Source organism: Hemicordylus capensis, chromosome 1, assembly GCF_027244095.1.
Source record: "Hemicordylus capensis ecotype Gifberg chromosome 1, rHemCap1.1.pri, whole genome shotgun sequence".
NCBI lineage: Eukaryota > Metazoa > Chordata > Lepidosauria > Squamata > Cordylidae > Hemicordylus > Hemicordylus capensis.
The window spans coordinates 345923385-345945519 of record NC_069657.1 but is presented as its reverse complement, the minus strand read 5'-3'; the positions used below and the strand labels follow the sequence as shown (position 1 = coordinate 345945519).

The window sequence follows — 22135 nt, the reverse complement described above, 5'->3', positions numbered from 1 at the left end:
GATTTTTAATGAATTTTTGAAACTTATTTTTATTTTTTCTCATGGGATATAATGGGACTCGAACCAGGCCATTGTTCCTTATTGTGGAGCACCCATGGGTGCCAACAGTCATGCAAACCCTAAAGCAATCAGACACCCCTATGATTTTTTATGAATATTTGAAATATTTTTAATTATTTTTCTCATAGAGTATAATGGGACACGAACCAGTCCATATCCCCTATTGTGGAGCACCTAGGGGCACAAAAGCAGGTTGGGTGGTAGACAGACAGGGGTGCCTACCACCCAAAAAATCCCAAGGCAATTGGACACTCCTCTGATTATTGGTGAATTGTTAAAGTATTTTTGAATTCCTCATAGAGAATAATTAGGAATGCAGCAAATGTATAGCTTCACGTCGGGGGGAAAGGGGTGCCGTAGAGTGGAGTGTGGCACCTGGTAGTTCCTAGGGTGGGCAAGGAAGCTATCAGAATTACTTGAAAGGAATTGGGCAAAGGGGTGATTTTTAAGTGATTTTTGAAGTTTACGCTTCTTTAAGGTTTTTCTCCATAAAGAAGCATGGAGGTGTCAGCAAATGTATAGCTTCACGTCAGGGGCAAAGGGGTGGCCTAGAGCATTGTGGGGTTGGCAGTAGTGCCAGGTAGGGGCAAGGAATCTACCTGAATTTTTTCAAAGGATTTGGGCAGAGGGCTGATTTTTGGTGAATTGTTGAAGTTTACGCGTCTTTAAGGTTTTTCCTCATAATAAGTTATAATGGAGCTTTCAGCAGCCCCATACGTGCATTTGAGGGGTGCTGGGGTGGCCCAGAGCGAGTGGTGGTGTAGTGCACATAGGGTGCCAACCACCCCCATGGGTTTCTAACCCATGGGGTACAGGGTTCTCTTGTTTCTGAGGTATTGAGGGTGGATTCTATGATAGCAAAAGAGATTTTCAATGAGACACCATGAATCCACTCTAATATGCTATCATAGAATCCACACTCAATACCTCAGAAGCAACAGAACCCTGTACCCCATGGGTTAGAAACCCATGGGGGTGGTTGGCACCCTATGTGCACTACACCACCACTCGCTCTGGGCCACCCCAGCACCCCTCAAATGCACGTATGGGGCTGCTGAAAGCTCCATTATAACTTATTATGAGGAAAAACCTTAAAGACGCGTAAACTTCAACAATTCACCAAAAATCAGCCCTCTGCCCAAATCCTTTGAAAAAATTCAGGTAGATTCCTTGCCCCTACCTGGCACTACTGCCAACCCCACAATGCTCTAGGCCACCCCTTTGCCCCTGACGTGAAGCTATACATTTGCTGACACCTCCATGCTTCTTTATGGAGAAAAACCTTAAAGAAGCGTAAACTTCAAAAATCACTTAAAAATCACCCCTTTGCCCAATTCCTTTCAAGTAATTCTGATAGCTTCCTTACCCACCCTAGGAACTACCAGGTGCCACACTCCACTCTACGGCACCCCTTTCCCCCCGACGTGAAGCTATACATTTGCTGCATTCCTAATTATTCTCTATGAGGAATTCAAAAATACTTTAACAATTCACCAATAATCAGAGGAGTGTCCAATTGCCTTGGGATTTTTTGGGTGGTAGGCACCCCTGTCTGTCTACCACCCAACCTGCTTTTGTGCCCCTAGGTGCTCCACAATACGGGATATGGACTGGTTCATGTCCCATTATACGCTATGAGAAATATAATTAAAAATATTTCAAATATTCATAAAAAATCATAGGGGTGTCTGATTGCTTTAGGGTTTGCATGGCTGTTGGCACCCATGGGTGCTCCACAATAAGGAATAATGGCCTGGTTCGAGTCCCATTATATCCTATGAGAAAAAAATAAAAATAAGTTTCAAAAATTCATTAAAAATTATACGAGTGTCCAATTGCTTTGGGGTTTGGGTGACAGGTACCCCTGGGTGCCAGCTACCATCCTACCAATTTTGGGTGTCCAAACCGATCCAAACCGGCCCAAACCAGTCTGAATCGAACCACCCCCGGTTTGGTTCGAATTCGAACCTGCAGCCCGAACCTGATGACTGGTTCGGTTTGGATCCGAACCGCTGAACCGCCCCGGTTTGTATCCGAACCGGTTCGCACATCCCTAGTGCTGGTGTGCAGTAATTGAGGGAGGTGATGCTGTGGAGGAGGCCATCTCTGTAATGGGTTCGGGTTCTGAGGTTGCCCCAAAGAGTCCAGATCCTGGACACATCCCCAAGGGACTCCAGCTCCATGGCACTGTCAGTGACAGTCTGGTGTCATGATCCATGACTTGGTTGGTCCTGCCTCCTCAAATTCTGGCCTGGTATCATTGGTCCTTTCTCCTCAATATCTGACTCAGAGTTGCTACTGTGAGTGGGGTTTGTGCCATGATAGTATGATGAAATTATTTTTCCCCTATATCGTCAACCCTTGAATTTTAGTAAACCTGTTTAAATCTCCCTGCTTCTCTCTGCTTAAGCAGATGCTAGGTGGCGGAGATAATAAAGCCAATAGGTATAAGCAAAATGCCTCTGCCTAAAAATATGTAAAACAGCAACAGAGCAGTGGAATTAGTGCTATCCCTAATTCCATGGGCTATGTGGCCACTGGAGAGGCAAAGAAGCAAAATTAATTACAGTGTGTTCGGGCACATCTCCAGCCACCTCTGAGACTAGTACAGTAAAGATGGGATACCTAGAACAAGGATGTGGGCAGGGTGAGAGATTTCCAAACAGAAACTGGATAGACATCTGCCAGGAATTATGTAGCAGTTACCTGCTCAAAGCAGGGGGTTGGATTAGAAGCCTTTGAATGTTCCTTCCAATTCTAAAAGTCCACTGGACATTTTTAGAAGCAGAAAGACTGGTTCCTTTGGTCGTTCCCCTAATTTATGCAAACCTTTGCAAAAGAATTTGCTTCAAGATTGGTCACACCTGTTCTTCGCTTGTCAAGAGTAGTCCTCTAATGCAGAAGCACCCAGGTCATGGCTGAGGATTTGGACAATAATGCACTAGTACCCTAACAGGATAGCTTTCAGTAATTGTTTCCTATCTTATGCTTCTTTCTGGAAGAAAGAAAAACATTAGAACTGCAATGACATTTCTACAGCTTGCCAGACAAACCTGCTTGGAACAGATTGCACTTTGTTTAAAGGCAGAATAAATACTCAAGAAGATGATATGGAGTTCTGAGACATCTCTTTATGATAACCATACTACATTACATCACAGAAAAGTGAGTCTCATCTTCTTGCATTTTTACTGTTTGGAGAGCAGATCAGGAGCCTTGTAAATCAGTTTATTAAACTACCTTCACAAATACGGTGGGGAGACTTATTCTGCTATCACCAAAGAATATTTATCACACAAAGTTAAACTGTCTTGTGTTTCTTTTTTTCATAAATACATATGCGTTTCCTCAGCAATTTGACTGCTTGAGACTGGGAAAGTGTCAGGATACTAAATAATTCATAGTTAAGCACAGTGAGCCTGTCACACACTTACAAGGGTAAAGGCACCAAGCAAGCATATGTATCTGCAGCTCAAATATTAGTACACATTAGCTAGAAACTGTAAGATACTGCTGGAAGGCTACTAATTAGAATGAAAACAAATCAACAAACAGAACTTGTGACAAAGAGTTAATGAATGTTTCAAGATCTCTCACTGAATTAATGGTAAGAGTTTGACTCCATGTCTTTAGAGTAGTGCACTTGTTTACAATTATTCTGGAGGTTTTCTGAGATAAATCCAGTCTACATTAAAAAGTTCAGAAAGTTTCATCCACACAATCCTTACTGACAATCTTGGATCAACCATAGGCTGCTGTGCTTCTCTATGAAACTACAACCTCCACCCATCAGAAATAACTGATCTTGTCCATGGAGAAAAAGAGAGCCTGGGGCAATTCACACAACCATTCACACAAAGGTGGGCAGAAGGCTTTGCAAAATTTGCCTTCCCCCCCGCAGATGAGCATTTGAAGCCTCGTGCAACTCGTGCAAGCACATTAAGGTTGGTACAGAATGTGGCGGCCAGGTTGGTCTCTGGATCAACTTGGAGATACCATATTACTCCCGTGTTGAAAGAGCTACACTGGCTGCTGATAGGTTTCCGGGCAAAATACAAGGTGCTGGTTATTACCTATAAAGCCCAAAACAGTTAGGCCCAGAGTTTCTAGGGAGTTTGAGAGGAGAGCGGGCTAAGCCTGCTTTCCTCGCAGACAGTCTCCCACATGATCTCCACTGCTCTGTGCAATGCGGAGCAGGGTGGCTCAATCTGAGGCCGGGACTCATTATCTTGGCCTCCAAGTATCCTCAGGAGACTGGTGCTCTAGGCATCTCTGTGTCAGCACGAGACACACAGTTCACCACCAAGATCTGCCAGGAGCAGGATCCCAGCAGTTCTCACAGAAAATTAAACCCAGGCTTGGCTGTCCACGCTTGGGCTTGGCTACTTATGAGAACAGCCTCCCCATATTTCTTTGCCCAGGGTTGCTCAGTGAGCAGGATTATGCAAAGAAAAATTCCTGCTAGATAGGTTTACACACAGAAATTTATTTATTTAACATATTTCTATACCACCCAAAACTTGAGACTCTGGGTGCTTGCAATTAAAATCATGTAAACCCTAACATCATTAACATTAAAACCATTTAAAACCCAACATTAAAAGTATTAAAAACTATAAACCTAATCAAAAGCCTGGGTAAACAAATAAGTGTTCAGTGCCTTTTAAAAAGTTGCCTGAGATGGGGAGCCTCTTATTTCATCAGAAAGCGCATTCCAAAGCCCAGGGGCAGCAACAGAGAAGGCCCACCTCCGAGTAGCCACCAAATGAGCCAGTGGCAACCGTAGACGAACCTCTCCAGATGATCTCAGCAGGTGATGGGGGTCATGGTGAAGAAGACACTGAGGCTATTCTGACGATCAGGCAAAATTGGGCTAGGAGAACCTAGCCCGATTTTGCCTGACTGTGTGAGCCACCGGGCTCGCAGGCAGTTAACCCGCCTAAATACCGCTCCCTTGAACCAGGTTTGCGGAGTGACCGCTCTACAAACCCGGTTTTCAAAATCGTGAGTAGCCACGGTGCGGCTCCTCATGAGTAGACCTGCAGCCAGGAGGCTTAAAAGCAGCCTCCCGGCTCAGAGGTCTCTCCACAGAGGTCTCTCCAGCTTCCGGGGGCCACACAGCCCCTGATCCTCCCAGCCCCCACAGGCTCCGTCACGGAGCCGGCAGTCATGTGGGTGGCCACAGATTGTCTGCTCGTCTGCGACAAGAGCGGGGCTTAGCCCACTCTCCTTGCAACCCCCCTAGAGGCTCTTCGCTCCAATCGTGAGAAGAGCCACATTTTCTTAAATACTCTGGGCCTAACTGTTTTGGGCTTTATAGGTAATAACCAGCACCTTGTATTTTGCCCAGAAACTTATCAGCAGCCAGTGTAGCTCTTTCAACACGGGAGTAATATGGTATCTCCAAGTTGACCGAGAGACCAACCTGGCCGCCACATTCTGTACCAACCTTAATTTCCAGACTACATACAAAGGCAGCCCCACATAGAGCACATTGCAGTAGTCCAGCCTGGAGGTTACCAGCATATGTACCACTGTTCTGAGGTCGTTCATCTCAAGAAACAGACGCACCTGGCATATCAGTTGACGATGTTAGAAGGCGCCTCTGGCCCACCGCCTCAACCTGGGATACCAGGGAGAGGTTCAGATCCAGAAGCACCCCCAGATTGTGTACCTGTTTCTTCTGAGGGAAGCGTGACCCCATCCAGAACCAGCAGATCAAACTCATCTCCCAAGTTCTGACCCCACACAATAAGTACCCCCATTTTATCTGGATTCAGCCTCAGTTTGTTATCCCTCATCTTGCCCAGGAGCCTCAGGCAGGCATTTAGGGAGGTTATGCCTTCTCCTGATAAGGTTGACATGGAAAAATAGATTTGGGTGTTATCAGCATATTGATAACACCCTACACCAAATCTCCTGAAAATCTCTCCCAGCAGCTTCATTTATAGTGCTAAAACATACATTTATCTCTATGCATATATGCAGGAGAGTATCGAGTGTGTTCTGGATCATCTTTTCATTTCATACAGGGCAACACTGAGGCCTAAAAGGCCTGGACAGTGTTCTACACATGAACAGACCATGTACTACAAAATGCTTTCCCAAAGTATAGGGGCTCCTCAGCAGATAAATTGGTATAAATTGGTATGGAAAAGGTTTCCTGAAGATGGCAAGTTGGAAAACTACCAGTCCAATCTTTTGTGATGAACATTTTTCCAAGTGACACCTTCATACAGATTTGTTGAGTAACTATTGCATTAAAACATCTAGGGGGGGCGGGCTTCCAGTGCAGCTGAAATAAAGTCACACTTCAAAAATAGCCACCTCAAGAGTGAGCAAATAATCTGAAGTCATGAAAAAAGAATGACAAGGTTTTTTCCCCCTGAGCATTTATTTGCCTGAGTGGACAATTTATGCAAAAGGCTTATTTCTTAATTAGCCAATCTTTAATTAATAGTCTGGCTAGATTTAGAATAAATTTTTGCTCCTCTGTTGGGTACAGTAAAGCACACATTGCGATGCTGCACAGGGGTATCCACTCTATTGTCATCTTATAAAAAGAGTTGATTATATTAGTCATAACATAGCAGGAAATGAAAAAGAGATACATGCATCTTGCATTCTTAATATAAATCATAAAAGAACTGGAATGCATTTAAGTGTATGAGTAATTCACTTCGTGGAAATGTATGGGTGCATGAGAGAGCACCTGCACATCTGCTTCTATGTGTATCCATAGGTCAAGTTTCTCAATAATGGAAGCCTATTATAAGTGGGGGCAAATGAGAACTGTGAATGCTTGATAGCTTGGCCAGTCTCAGGCACAATCACGGAAGATCTGTAAAGATGCTGTGCAGGCAAGGACAGGAACAGCTGGTTTCCTTTCAGGAAACACTAGCCTCTGTTAGAAAGTGTCCTTACTTTCATATGGGCTTTCTATGGGCTTTTATGCCTTATGTCAGTGCCTCTATTTTACTTCTTTCTTCTGATCTTATGGTTTGGCTCCTAAGCTCTTTTTTGAGCATCACTTTGTATGGTACAAAAGAACATTATAGAGAAAGAGTTCTCAGATCATAGGCAGCCATCAGAAGGCTATCTGGCTTCCCAGTTATTCACTGCTCCAATAATAGCCCAGAGTACTATAGATTGTAGTCAGTTGTAAAGCTCATGAGTTGATAGTAATTTCATATACAGTATCCCCTAAAATTATTCCTTCTATAGCCATAAGACTGAAGGTCAAAAATAATCCCAGTCTATTTGGCTACCACTTTCAAACTACCCTAGTTTATCCAGCCTAAACTAGGGTTTATTTGGTTTACTTTGCATTCAGACAACAATTCCCCCACCCCTCATAAAAATAAAAACATGAGAAGCTGCCTTATACTGAGTAGGACCACTGATCCATCTAGCTCAGTATTGTTTACACTGACTGTCAGCAGTTCTCCAAGGTTTCAGGCAGAATTATCTGGAGATTCCAGGGATTTAACCTGAAACCTTCTGCAAGCTGCTCCTCTACCCTCCACTGAGCTATGCCCCCATCTCCTAAGGCAGGAATTCCCAACAGGGGTACTAGTACTTCTAGGGGCACTTGAGAGGTACTTCCAGGGGATATTCCTGTCTCCCCACACTGCAGGCATGCATCTTGTTCCCCACATCTGTGGGATCACCAGTAAGAAGCCAACAGCCTCCAGAAACTTAGCACTCCCATTGCAATTGGGCAAGTAAATGTGTTCTTCATTCCAGTGGGAATACTCACAAGTAACTTAGTCTGGATGTAAGCCAGTGACTGGAGTAGTCTGTCTCTCAGAACTGTAACATTTACGTGACTAGAGTAGTCTGCCTCTCAGAACTGTAACATTTACGTGTGTGTACACACACACACCTTTATGGGGTACGAAGCTGAAGATTTTGCGACAGAAGAGGTACACTTGTTTTTAAATGTTGGAAACCCCTACCAAAGAAGAATATCTTACAGCATTCACATGTAGTCACCCATCTAACTGTAAACCAAGGCAAACCCTGTGTAGCAGAGGGTACAATTAATGCTTGCTACCTCAAGAACAGCTCTCCTCCTTTTGCACAAATAATCTAGTGATCTTCATTATTTTTAAAGTGGGGGCCACTTTGGCAAAAAACAACAACTCACCCTTCAATGTGAGAACCATTTCTTACTGTGTTGACCTCTGCCCAATACTGTGTTTTTCTCAAAGCTGGGAGCACTGGTTCTCGGCCTTACCATGAAGAACACTGCACTAAACCATGGGGTGCCTCTTGAAGTCAGTGCTTTATAGATCCTGTAGCCATCACCTATCACTACAGAAGTCAGGGGCAGAGCCACCATTGTGCGAACAGGTTCAAAGAACCTGGACCACTGTTCTCAGGGGCCACACCTCATGCCCCAGCCACACCCCTTGCATCTGACGTTTCATTTGCAAAGGGGTCACGTGCCCTGCGTGCCCTGTTTGCCCTGTTTGCAAGCAAATTCCGGCCAGTGCCACGTTTGCAGCGGCTCTCCCTATTTTAAAAGGCAGGGAGATGAGTTTCCAGCCAGGCTGGCAAGCCGGCACTAGATAAGCTTCTGAAAAATAGAGCTGCATTTCCAAATTGCATACCAAGGCAGACCTACATAAAGGGCACTACAATAATCCAACCTGGAGGTTACCAGCTGGTGCACTACCATTGCACCTGTTATGAATATGTTGGGAATCCAAGTCAGATTTGATTATAAAACATTCAGAAAAATAGCGAAGCACCATAACTGCTTGGCCATGATGCCATCAAGTCACAAAGCATGCATCTACAATCAAGTCACAAAGCATGCATATTGTCCATAAATTTGAATGAAAAATGAGAGGTTCTATAAACATGCAAAATCTTGGCTATCAATGCCAGCTTTGCTTTTTCTATTATGTGTTTTTCCCTGGAAATTTCTAAATATATTGAAATTATCTTGCTCCCTCTATATTATGCGCAATCACTTGGTTTTTTATTTTATTTCGGAAGTGCTAAAAAATTTAAAAAACTACAGGGCAATAGCTACACATTATAATGGAGTAACATCTGCTTGCAAATTATTGAATTGACTCACTATAGCTGTTTTCCAGTTTTCATTATTAATATGGAAACATTATTAGTCACTGAACCACAAAATATTCCAAACGTTTCAGTTATAAACAAGGGAAATATTAAAAGCAAACATTATGTCCAATGAGTGTTCAGGCACTAACAATTTAAGCATGGAGATTTTCTATAGCCCCCACCCTGCAAAAACAAACTTGAATCATTTGGAAATATAAATTTATTATGGGAATAAACCAAAACCTAAATTGATGGTGTGGGAAAAGGCTGCTCTTTTCTTATTAGCCATCTCTGTTTCTTGGCATAAAGACTCCATTATGCTAACATGTGTCAAGTCATACAGGACCTGGCTTGGAACCCTTGCAGAGAATGCCCATTAAGTCAACCTAACATGAGGAGATGTGCAATTTAGTAAGATTATCCTATTTCTAGGAGATCTGATACATCCTGTCCTTTCAAATCAGCCTGAGGGCAAGACACCAAAACATCTTATGTACTAAGGGAAATTGACCCAATAGGATAATCCAACCCAGAAGGTGAGTTCATCACCTTTGCATGGGAACCCTAGTGCACATTGATCAAGCAGGTGACACACGCCCCACTTGGCACAACCATGACTGGAAGAGATTAATTCTCTGCCCCACCCTGCCCACAAGGGCAGCAATAGCAGCACTTGAAAAGTCACATATAATATTGTAGAATGTTAACTTTTCAGCTGTCCATTAGCTACCCATTTAGGTTGCCTACGAAAGATTCTACATCATGAGTATGCCTGTAAATCAGATCAGTAATCAGATCAGTAAAACTAGGAGCTAGTTTTAATTTTGTGTGTGTGCCTGACCTTTTCTTCTAAAGCCTGATCCTTTTTCCACTAAGTTCTCTTTCATATTTTGAACCAGTGGTTTGACTGTATTTTTGAATGCTCTGAAGAGTAATTCTTTGCCACATGTCTATGTTCATCCTACATTGTAAGTAAAGAAGATATTATTTTGGCTGAGTCTTGACCTGTGGAGACAAAGGAGGCTGAAGGCAACCAAATCCCCCTAAAAGCAAGCCAAAGAGAGAGAGGGAGGGAGGGAGAGAGAAAGAGATCCTCCTGTGTTTCTAGGTCAATGTTTAGTAGGTTGTGATAGCAAGAAGAGCAACCTTGAGTATGCAGTTTGTAATAAGCCAAGATTCACACCCTAAGTTCCCACAGAAGGCATTATGCAAAATCCATCTAAAAAGCCATCTTCTGTATCATCCACCAATTTACAATGAACTGTCAAATAATTATATAATTCAGGCGCGTAACAATGATAGGGCAAGGGGAGACAGTTGTCTGGGGGCCCCACTGCCTGGAGGGGCACCCCAGAGGCACCTCATGTGACTCCCCATTGCCCCCTGCCCAGCCCCATAGCCTCTCAGCCACTTGCCCTCTTCGCCTCTCTCCAGCTTGTTCTCCTGGCCCGCAATGGAAGCAGCAGGCAAGCTGCAAAGAGCTCCTTTTCTCCCGCCTCTCAGCTATTCGGCGGGTGGGCGGGGCTTCCACGGAGGCCTCCGTGTAGGCCGCATTGAAGCCTGAACTCGAGTAGGGCCCAAGCCAGCCAGGAAGGAGGAGGCAGCCAGAGTGTTCTCTGCAGCAGAAGACCTCTTGCTGCCCTGCTTAACCCAGACCAGCATTTGCCAGGTAGAGTGTGAACTCCTTTTTGTGGTTACCTTTCCCGCCCCCCCCCCCATATATAGGGATCTGCTTGCCATAGGGCTTGGATATGGGGGGGGGAGGGACTGAGAAGTCTCTGAATATTTATTTTGAAACAGCTTGGAAAATTTGCTGACTTAAAAAAAACTATCTAAAAAGTCCTATAAGTGGCTTGTTTCATGGCAGAAAATTGCAAAAACTTCTGGAACAGTATTTTATTAATTTTATTTATTCATTCATTCATTTATAAATGCACTTATGTTCAAGTTGTTTTGCAACCCAGAAGGTCTGAGTGAGAACTGTGAAGCATGTCTTGTGCTTTTATTTTATTTTATTTTTCTTGTGTGTGAACTGCTCCCCAATAACTTGCAGGGACTTCAGGGTCAATCTGGCCAACATGTGAATGCAGCACCTCCATTCCAGAGGAGATGTGTCTTAAAGGGCTTTAAAAGCCTCCTGTGAAAAACCTCCTGCAATCAAACTTGACTGAATTTGTTCAGAATTCTGAGAAAACAAACATAGGTTCACCCTGCATGGTTGAAAGTCTCCTTTGCTAATCTGCAGCGAGGGGCCCATTTTAATAATTCATCTTTCTAGTGTGTTCTAGGCATTAAAAGTAATACAAATGTATAGTACTCAATGTATATCACTATATATTGTGACGTGTGTGTGTGTGTATTCAGTGAAATGTATTTGCAGGCAGCATACTTATTTTGGAATATCAGACTTAAATCCTTGGGGGCCTGGGGTGTGCGGAGGCCCTGGACTTTGGGGGGGGGGGCGGGCCCATTTTAAAATCTTGTCTCTGGGCCCACTCCAACCTTGCTACGCCCCTGATATAATTGCATGTGGAAATAATTTCATGTGGAGTTTGAAGCAGCTGAAAATGCACTTATACTGGTTACTCTCCAGTGGTGGACTGTCAACTAAAGTTTCCCCAACATTTCAAGCACTGTTACTTTATCATGACACTGCCTCACAGCATTAACATGTGCCTGTAATGCTGAAGGAATCTTTTTGATCAAATTATCTTATCTAAATTGGCTTTAAGATACAGGTAGGGGCATTTGATATGCCACCACTGCTCATTTCTGTTCCTAAATGAGCGACCATGATTTTGAACTAGGTAGATTAGCTCACTTAATAACATTATAGTTGTTCCTATTGTTTTCTTATACATTGTGTGTATTGTCTTGAAAGCTAAATTATGGGAAGGAATGTTTAATGAATTGTTAGTGACAAAAAAGGTCAACAATTTAAAAAAAAAAACATTACAAGGCTGACCAAGCCACATTTCTCTGTTGGAGAATCCAGGTTCTGTGGGATAATGAATAATTAAAATTTTCTAGCTTTAACTTTATTTTCCTGATCTGTCACAATAACACAGTTTGTGCTATGAGGTAGCAGCTGAATAGAGAAGTACATAAACATTAGGGGCAATTAAGCCTTTGGATAATGCTCTCTCAAGGTATCTTAATCTAAAACCATATTCAAATATGACTATAAAATTAACACATATTCTTTCAATAAAATGTGGAAATGGGTTTTGCATTTTGTTTTGAGCTCAAAACAAAATGCAGACAGAAGAAACATTTTGTCAAAAGAGCAGTTGACCTGGTTGTTTCTGTGGAATAAACCTTGAAACATTTCAAGTATTTTAGCCATAGGAAACAAAGGGGAAACTTGAAACACCTAATTGTTCCCCATGGGTAGCTCCTAGGAACGCAAAGTGGGTTGGGTGGTAGGGCATGATGGGTGCTGCCCACCACCCACCCACAAAAGAAGTGGGCAAGCAGGTGATTGTTAACCTTTCCCCACAACCCCCACAGAAAATTACATTTTTAACAGCCTATCAATCATAGGATAGGATCCCTACATTTTGAAACACCCTCCTTTCTGCTCCCCTGCCCTCCCCCTTTCCCCCAGCCAATGGGGGCACAGTTGCCCATGACAACTCTTGATTTGTATGATAACAAGCCAACCAAGAAGCAAGGAGATTGGAAGCCAATTGGAAGCCAGTGCCAGAAAACCAATCCACAAGGGAAAAACAGGCCTCAAAAATGGCACTCAAAACATTGAAACATTTCAAATCGAAATGGGGTTGTTTTGTTTCGAGCTTGAAACAGGCCCTTTATTTAAAGGGTATTTTGTTTCAAGCTTGAGACATCGAAATATTTTGCACATCCCTACTTCCTAGTCTTTTCCTTCTTCAAATTGAACCCTGAGAAGTGATGTCTCCCCTTTACACTGACAACTGGTATGGGAAGTTGACATCATTGCTTCAGACAATTTTCTTACTGATCTAAAGTATCTGTGTTAGCTGTAGAGTGGTTAATAGTCTAGCAATCAATATGTCACATGGTCATAGCCAAGATAAACACAAACCAATGCATTTTCTGTCTTGATTCCTTGGAATTCTTGTAAATGTATCTTTGGAAAACAAAGGAAGAATCACTTCTATATACAATTTGTTTCTGAAACATAAAAGAGCAAGTGCCAGTTGCTCAAGATTACAGTTCTGTCATTATTCAGCTCTACAGAGGACATTATGTTTCTACACATTGTAGCTTACCAGTGGTCAGAGCATTCCTGGAATATTTCTTTTGTATCATGTATCAGAGACAGATGTAGCTTGTTAGAAGCCCATATGGTGATGCACAGTGTATATCATGAGAAAACAATGGCCACATTATGAAACCAATGTTGAATTCAGAATGAAGTTGGATTACAAAATTAAACTGCCAAAGAGATTTGCACACTGTTGTGAACTGCTTCTGACAGCAACATAGACAAGTTGCTTCGGGATTCTATAGAAGAAATAGGGCAAATAATTTCAAACATTTTATTTACAAATGGCAAATCTGTTCATTTAATCTGAACATCATATAGTCTATCTACAAACTTTGGGGCAAGTACAAGTTTGAGCCCTTTAAAATTTGGGGCATAAACACATATGCTTAGAAAATAAGTACTGCTCATTTTTACACAACTAGAAAAACAAAGAAGAGCACACCACAATGCAGAATTCTGTGTGCACATGAAACAACTTAGTGGGGTGGTGGATCACAAAGAGTCCAAACATATATCACGATGAGCACTTCATCAGGAGACCGAAGAAACACATAGCCACTGTTTATTACACACCAATTACAAGTGAATAACTGTGCAGGAAACTGTGCTCAGTGCAGGAAACTGCTACAACATCTCTGACAGATGCCTCTCCAGCCTCTGTTTGAAAACCTCCAGTGAAGAAGAACCTAACATTTCACGAGGCAGACTCTTCCACTGTCAAACAGCTCTTATAGTTAGGAAATGCTTCCTGATCGCCTAAATCTGCTTCTTTGTAGTTTCAACCCATTTGTTCCAGTCTGGCTCTCAGGAGCAACAGAGAACACACCCACTCCTTCTGTGTGGATAATAAATCCAATAAATTCAACTGCCCTTCAGATATTTGAAGATGGCTATCACATTTCCCCATAGACTTCTCTTCTCCAAGCTAAACATACCAAGCTCCTTTAACAACTATTCATTGGAAAACAAACTTGATTTCCAGACCCCTCATCATCTTTGCTGTCCTCCTCTGAATCCATTCAAGTTTATCAATGTTCTTCTTAAAAAGTGGGATCCAGGTTACAGGGGCTAACATCCAGACTAAGTTATTCAGATTTTACTCTGACGAGATCTTATAACTGAGTAGTATACAAAAACAACACTCAAATCATGAATTACCTTAAGGAAAATATTGAGAACTATGTTGTAAACACTTTGCATCTGTAAATATGCAATACAGGAGAACCTCATCAATAGCGGCGTTTTCGAGTATCTGTGACTGGATATCCGCGGCTGGATACTGACCCAACCTCAGTATATGCTGGGGGGGGTATGACCTCAGAGGCCATTTACGGCCTCCATTCTGACATGGGAAGCCACTTTATGGCTTTTCTTTTTAAGGGCACAAAATGGTGATTTTTGGTCTATTTTCAACTCTTGGGGGCTGCTGGGGACCTGTGCAGCATGGTAGGCATGCACACATACACACAACACATTTCTGGGGCCTTTCACCCCCTTCTAAAAATGGGCAAAAAAGTGGTATTTTTGGCCAGTTTTTGACTCCTATGGGGGCATTCTTGGACCGCTGGGGGCCCATGGAGCACATTAGGCCCCCCCTACATTTATAGGGCCTTTTAACCCCATTTTTAAAACAAAAAATTTATAATGGTGATTTTCGGTCAGTTTTCCTCTCATGGAACCTAACCCCCACAATCCCATTGCCAGTATGCATGGTTTTTGTATCCACAGTAGTAGCAGAGAACGGAAACCACCACCACCCGCAAATACTGAGGTTCTCCTGTATAGTGATATTGAAACACTCTTTTTTTAAAAGCACTGTAATATTTGGACTGAAAGACAGATATTCCTTTCAACTGTAGCTTAAATACACATTGTTAAAGCAAGCAACAATTAGTCACAACCTTTGAAGGTCAAACAGTGTTTCTAAGTTACACTAGGCAGTATATAAAGTCAATGAATGAATGAATGAATGAATAGAATTCAAATAGTTGAGACAATATCACAGTCTACCAATACATCAGTGGCTAGCTTGTAAATACTAATTCTTTAAGAGAAGAACTACTCTATGGTTCTGAAAGAAAGCAGAATGTAGCAGCAATAACTTTAGAATAACTCTCTTTAACTTTCCCTGACCCATCACTCCATGTAGAAGGTGATTAATTTGAATCCATCATTTTCAAATGGCCAGGCATAACTTCATAAGAAAACTCAAGAGAGTTGTGATAAGAGGCAGAAACTCCTTTTCACCTTAAAGCTTACTATTAATTGGTATAGCCCTTCTTTCACTTTACCTCTTTTACCTTGGCTTGGCCCAAGAATCAACACACAGGGGCTGTTCTCATGACCTGAATCAGGGTCAAAGGAGTGCCCAGCCAGGGTAGGAGAGTTGTGTATGCTCCCGATCGGTAGTCATGTATTTGCAAAGATTGACGTAGGAGGATAGGAGAGTAATAGTATAGCAGCTGGGTAGGATGGCTTTTCATACACCATAAGAATATAAGAACAGCCCTGCTGGATTAGGCCCAAGGCCTATCTAGTCCAGCATCCTGTTTCACACAGTGTCCCACCAGATGCCGCTGAGAAGCCCACAGGCAAGAGGTAGGGGCATGCCCTCTCTCTTGCTGTTGCTCCCATGCAACTGGTATGTAGAGGCATCTTGCCTCTGAGGCTTGAGGTGGCCTATAGCCACCATCTAGTAGCCACTGATAGACCTATCCTCCATGAAATTGTCTAAGCCCCTTTTAAAGCTACCCAAGCTAGTGGCCATCACCACTTCCCACAGCAGAGAATTCCATAGATTAATTATGTGCTCTGTGAAAAGGTACTTCCTCTTGTCAGTCCTAAATTTCCCAACCTTCAGTTTCATAGGATGACCCCTGGTTCTAGTGCTGTGAGAGAGGGAGAAAAAATTCTCTCTGTCCATTCTCTCTACTCCATGCATAATTTAATAAACCCCTATGCCTCCGCATAGTTGCCTCTTTTCAAAACTAAAAAGCTCCAGATGCTGTAGCCTTGCCTCATAAGGAAGGTACTCCTGGATCCTGATCATTTTGCTTGCCCTCTTTCTGCACCTTTTCCAGTTCTACATTATCCTTTTAAAGATATGGTGACCAGAACTACATGCAGTACCCCAAATGTGGCTGCACCACAGATTTGTATAAGGGAATTATAATATTAGCAGTTTTATTTTCAATCCCCTTCCTAATGATCCCTAGCATGGAACTGGCCTATTTCACAGCTGCCACACATTGAGTCTACACTTTCAACAAGCTGTCCACCACAACCCCAAGATCCTTCTCCTGGTCAGTCTGTTAGCTCAGACACCATCAGTCAATGTGAAGTTGGGGGGCTTTGTCCCAATATGTAGCACTTTACACTTGCTTACACTGAACTGCATTTTCCATTTTGTCACCCACTCACCCAGTTTGGAGAGATCCTTTTAGAGCTCCTCACAATCTGTTGTGGATTTCACTACCCTAAATTGTTTAGTGTTTGGTCACATCACTGCTTATCCCAACTTCTAGATCACTTGTGAATAGGTTAAACAGCACTGGTCCCAGTAAAGATCCTTGAAGGACCCCACTTCTTATTTCCCTCCATTGTGAAAACTCTCCATTTATACCTACCCTCTGTTTCCTGTCCTTCAACCAGTTAACAATCCACATGAACCTGTCCACATATCCCAGGACTGTTAAGTTTACTCAAAAGCCTTTGGTGGGGAACTTTATCAAAAGCTTTTTGGAAGTCCAAGTATATTATGTCAACCACATCACCTTTATCCACATGCCTGTTGACACCCTCAAAGAACTCCAAAAGGTTAGTAAGATAAGACTTGCCCTTGCAGAAGCCATGCTGGATCTCCATCAGAAAGGCCTTTTCTTCTATCTATTTAACAACTTTGTCCTTAAGTATGCTTTCCATCAATTTACCCAGCACAGAGGTTAAGCTAACCACCCTAGATAAAATGTTGATGACAGTGAGGCTATTCACACGATGGGGCAAAATCGGGCTAGTGGAGGCTAGCCCAATTTCGCCCCATCGTGTGAACCACCAGGCTCGGCTGCCAGCCCGGTGGTTCTTAGGCAGGTAACCTGCCTAAATACCCCTCCCCTAAAACCAGGTTTGCGGAGCAAGCACTCTGCAAACCTGGTTTTTAAGATTGTGAGTAGCCGTGGCGCAGCTCCATGTCACGTTACTCATGAGTAGACCCCAGAGTGGAGGTGAAAAGTCGTATCCCGGCTCCAGGGGTCTCTCCAGTATGCCCTGCGCGCGCACACAGGGCATACTGGAGCTTCTGAGGGCCGTGTGGCCCCTGAGCTCCCCAGCCCCCACCGGCTCCGTCACGGAGCTGGCAATCGTGTGGGCAGCCGATCTGGCCACCCAGGGCTCCCTCCTTGCTCACCCTTCTAAACCGGGTCTCACTGATCGTGAGACCTGGCTCAGTATGTATTTGGCCATACCAGTTCTTTCCAGCTCCCACCTACCACACTATCACTCCCTCCACCACACAATCACTCCCTCCATTCCTCCTTGAACTCTGCAAACACATGACGCTGATCGGGAGTGCACCAGGATCTCATATCCTGGTTGAGGACTCCTCCAACTCTGTTTAGGGCCATGAGGACAGTTCCATTGTTGCATTTAGCAAGGTCAAAACATTTTTTCTTGCACTGCTGAGACATATTATGACAAAATATGAGAGAACCCTAATCCAAAATCACAAACTTGGAAGATACAAAGTTAACCTAGTCCAATATTCTATCCAAAGGAAGGACTGGCCATAAGTCAGTCCAGGTGTAACTCCAAACTAGTTTGGCAGCACATGAATGACCCCTGTTATACAATCCCTCCTCCTCCCCTTACATGGTCTGATTTTCTCTGTAGCTTCAGATTTAACAGCAAAAAACCCTGCTAAATTTAGCAGCTGCATTCAGACTGGACAAACTGTGAATTGTCCACAAATCAAGATTGAAAACTCAATTATGGTTTGCACCACCAGCTCCACAAAAAGCAGTCTACGTAACCTAGACACAGTGTCATAAGCAAACAGCAAATGCACTCTGGCAAGATTTCAGCAGGGAAAATGGCTGACATCCGAACTAAGTTACCCATGAGTAGTCCCACTGACATTAAAGGGACATGTTAGTCACACAATGGGACTAATCATGAGTAACTTCAATCAATATGCTTGCTGTTATTGGTTTATTGCTACGTACCTCTCCCATCTTGGGAGCTCCCTGGCCCTATGAAATAGAACCTCCTTTATCAGGATGGTAAAGTAAGTGTCCAGTGTAACCTAATGAGTGTAAAACAGTGACACAGAAAGTACACAGGGAAGTTGTTCAAATGATCTATGTAATATGCACATTGTCTACATGATGTACCCATCCTGCAACATATATGGATACTATTTTTGTTAGGAGTGATAGCAGTTTCAAATTAATGCTGGATATGACATATACAAAAACACATAAGAAATGACGACATATTGTGCATTCAGACTATGCTTTTCCAACCTGTAAAATGCTTTAGAAACAGTCAGTCATGTTTATTTACGGTCATAGACCAAAATTTGCTTTAGAAACATATTCCTTGAGAATTTGATCCTTTTCTCAGGCATTTGAGAGCTGAGGCAGAAATAGGAAGAAATATCAGGGTTATTGTTAAACTACTATTTCAAGCCTCTTACTTTTCGGCTTTTGGCTTTACTGTTGTTCACACTAAGCACCAGTTGGCTCAGAAAAAAGGAAACAGCTTCCAAATGCCTTAACTGAGTGATATCACAGAAGTTAGTTTGGCAGCTCATCAGTTGATAAGGGAACCTTTTCATAGTAAAGGAAACTACACTCCAATACACTTTAAAGTGGGGGTTCACACTCTACAGAAGCTTTTTGGCTAGCTTTAATGAGAAGTGAGCAAAGCCCTAAATACCTTGACATTTCCATTATGTTACATATAACAAATATCATTGTAAAATATGTTGTTTAATAAAAGCTGTCTTTTCTTTAGCATTGTTACCTTTATTTAAATTGACACAGGTATTTCCAGCCAAGAACAAATCCTGTCACGTTCCATCTATCAACCTGCAAACTCAATTGGGTGGTTTTTTTTTATTTTCTATGTACTTGGAGAAAAGATCAAGAGGCATAATAAAAAAAGAGAGCATTCTTTCCTTATCTTCCATGGACAAGCTACACTTGAACTTCTTCTTGATACATTACTTGACACTGCTTTAGTATATTGGCAAAGTTGTTCTATTGTTTATAGTACTGTGATTCTTTCTTCCCCTCCCCCCAGCATTGAGCAGTATCTTAAGAAGAAGCAAAGAATTTTTTCCTCCTTTTCTATACATAGGGCTGTCCAATGAACAATGTAAATGAAAAAGCAAGAAGCCCCCCAAAACAGGTGATCAAAACAGGAATTGGTAAGGATTAGGTTTTCTTTTTAAGAATACAAAGCAGTGAAGTGGAACTATAATAGACCTTTTTATGGATCATCCAGCTTGCAGCACAGGACCCTGAAAGAACAGAGCCCGAAAGAGAAATAAAAAAGAAATGACAAGATTCAAGACTTAAGTAGAGCTAGGAGGTTAATAAGCTTCTCCACTTCCTTGTGAAAATTTCCATGTATATCGTTCTCTAGGCACTAAGCTTTCAACCTGTAATATCTACTGAAGATGATACAGTAACACCAGGTGGCAGCTTAGCCAATGTCTTCCATTGATGTATCATGTATCCTTCCAGTGAAGGTGACCAAAGTTCTAGGTCATGTCACCAGAGAAGGAATTCCTGTGGTTACAGATATATAGCCCATGTCATTTGGCTATGACCCATCTTAGTGACTTTGAGTTTTTCCTTCTATTTTCCTTTGGGCTTACCAAGAGAGTAAGGTATTGAACTCTCAGTTCTCACTGTGTTGCCAGGCTTGCTCAGTTCGCCATTTTGTGCTTCAGTGGATTCCCAGACTAGAAGCAGAGCCATTTTCTTAGCCTATTTGGAAGTGAAATTTCAGTCACCTACATTCCTGAGATTACAGGTCATTCTGATTAGGCGCTTCCTGGTGCCTTCAAGTCAGTAATGTAACTGTAAACAAACCAGCTGTAAACAAACCAAAAGATAAAGGAATACAGGCTTCCTTCTACCCCTTAATAAGCCTCTGTAGATAACATGTCAAGGATATTTCCCTCCAAAGCACCTGTGAAACAACTGTTTTGTTAAAGAAAACACGCCCTCAAGCTATGTTTTTTTACTCAAAAAAACCTCTCTTGGGAGGGTCTCACTCTCTTGCACCTCTCAGGCATCTTGCCTTGTGCTTGAGCCTCCCTCTCATCGCTCCCCTGGAGAGAAGGACCCACCAAGATCACAGGTAGCTATGAATGTGTTCTTACTCCATCCCTTTCTCTCTGGGAATCCAAATATTTACTCAACTTAACTTGTTTTGGTAATTTGGTTTTAGTACATCTGGACTGTTTCACTGGCATTTGTTGTTCCTCATCTTTTTATTCCCCATCACACAAAAGAAAAATGCAATGGTGATATGCTGTATTGAATAATAAACAACAGATTCCAGGAACAAAACAAAACAAAAAATAGCATCAATACTTGGGGGGGGACCCCTAGTTTATTTAAAAACAGAGCTGCCCAAGTTTTAATTCACCAAACAGATGAAAGGAGATCACAAAAATGTTTTTTTCTGAACTAACAACCAAGGCTGTTACCTCGTCACCATCTTGACTCCTCCCTCCAGTCCATCTCTTTCTCTAAATCTTTCATCCCAAACCTCTGTCCCCTTACCTTAACACTAAGACATGGTAAATATGTATGTGGTGAAATCTAAGCCATTTCCAGAGGGTCTGCAAATCCCTTAGAGGAAAGCTCATTAGAAAGCCTTCTAGGTGCTAATCTTTGCCTTAATTATCCTCTTTTCTCTTTCTGTACTCCTATTAGCCCTAATAAAGCAACTCTTTGTTTTCAAGGCACATTTCTGTGTTCCTTTTCTCTCACCTATTCTAAATTCCAGTGCATCCATACCACAATCAACTTTCCCTGGTAATTTAAGGTAGGAGCTAATTTCCTCCACTTTGAGCACAGAATACTCACAAAAGGTGGTTACTACCACATTTCAGAACAAACCTGATAACAACTGTTACTAGAGGGGGGAAATTAGTGATTCTATGAACCCCACACAAACAACAAACTACAAATCACAAAGAGATTGTGTAGTTGCACTGATACCAAATATACAAGCAGGGCCCTTGCAGAAGGTGGCTGACATCAGGAGTGACTCTAGAATGACTACTCTGGAGGAGCAAAGGGGTGACAAAGAATATTATTAAAGCAGCAAGGATTTTTATAAGTATTTGTTGTAATTAAGACAATTCATAAGTCTCTAACCTACCTGGTTGCATGGACTTCTGCAGCTTGTTCTGGGGTAATAATTGAGTGAATGAGGCTTCTTTAAACAACTCAGGCCTTTTAAAATAATAAATTCAAGCTATAGGACCATAATATACTATAAGGCCATACACATGACCCCTGCAGCCCAGTGGAGAGGAAGGCATGGCCAAACTTACCTTCCCCCAAGATGATCTTCTCTGTTGTGTACAGAACATTCCTAGCACGCCCTAGCCTGGGTTAGGCTGCTTGTGAGAATAGCCTTTATGACTGTATTATCAGACACTTTGCTGTAAAGTTCCAGTTTGGTGGGTGGTGAAGCAAAAGGGAAAATGAGAAATACTCTTCC

The 22135-nt window shown here is 42.4% G+C and overlaps 1 protein-coding gene and 1 long non-coding RNA gene across 9 annotated transcripts in view; one reads left to right on the top strand and one right to left on the bottom strand.

Annotated features, from left to right (window-relative positions):
• LAMA2 (laminin subunit alpha 2) overlaps positions 1-22135 on the bottom strand; it is a 759697-nt gene that overhangs the window by 578415 nt on the left and 159147 nt on the right. The window lies entirely within an intron of this gene.
• Positions 10689-19574, top strand: LOC128340732 (uncharacterized). Its single transcript, XR_008313927.1, has 2 exons — positions 10689-10810; positions 19432-19574. It is a non-coding gene; the product is annotated as an uncharacterized LOC128340732 (long non-coding RNA).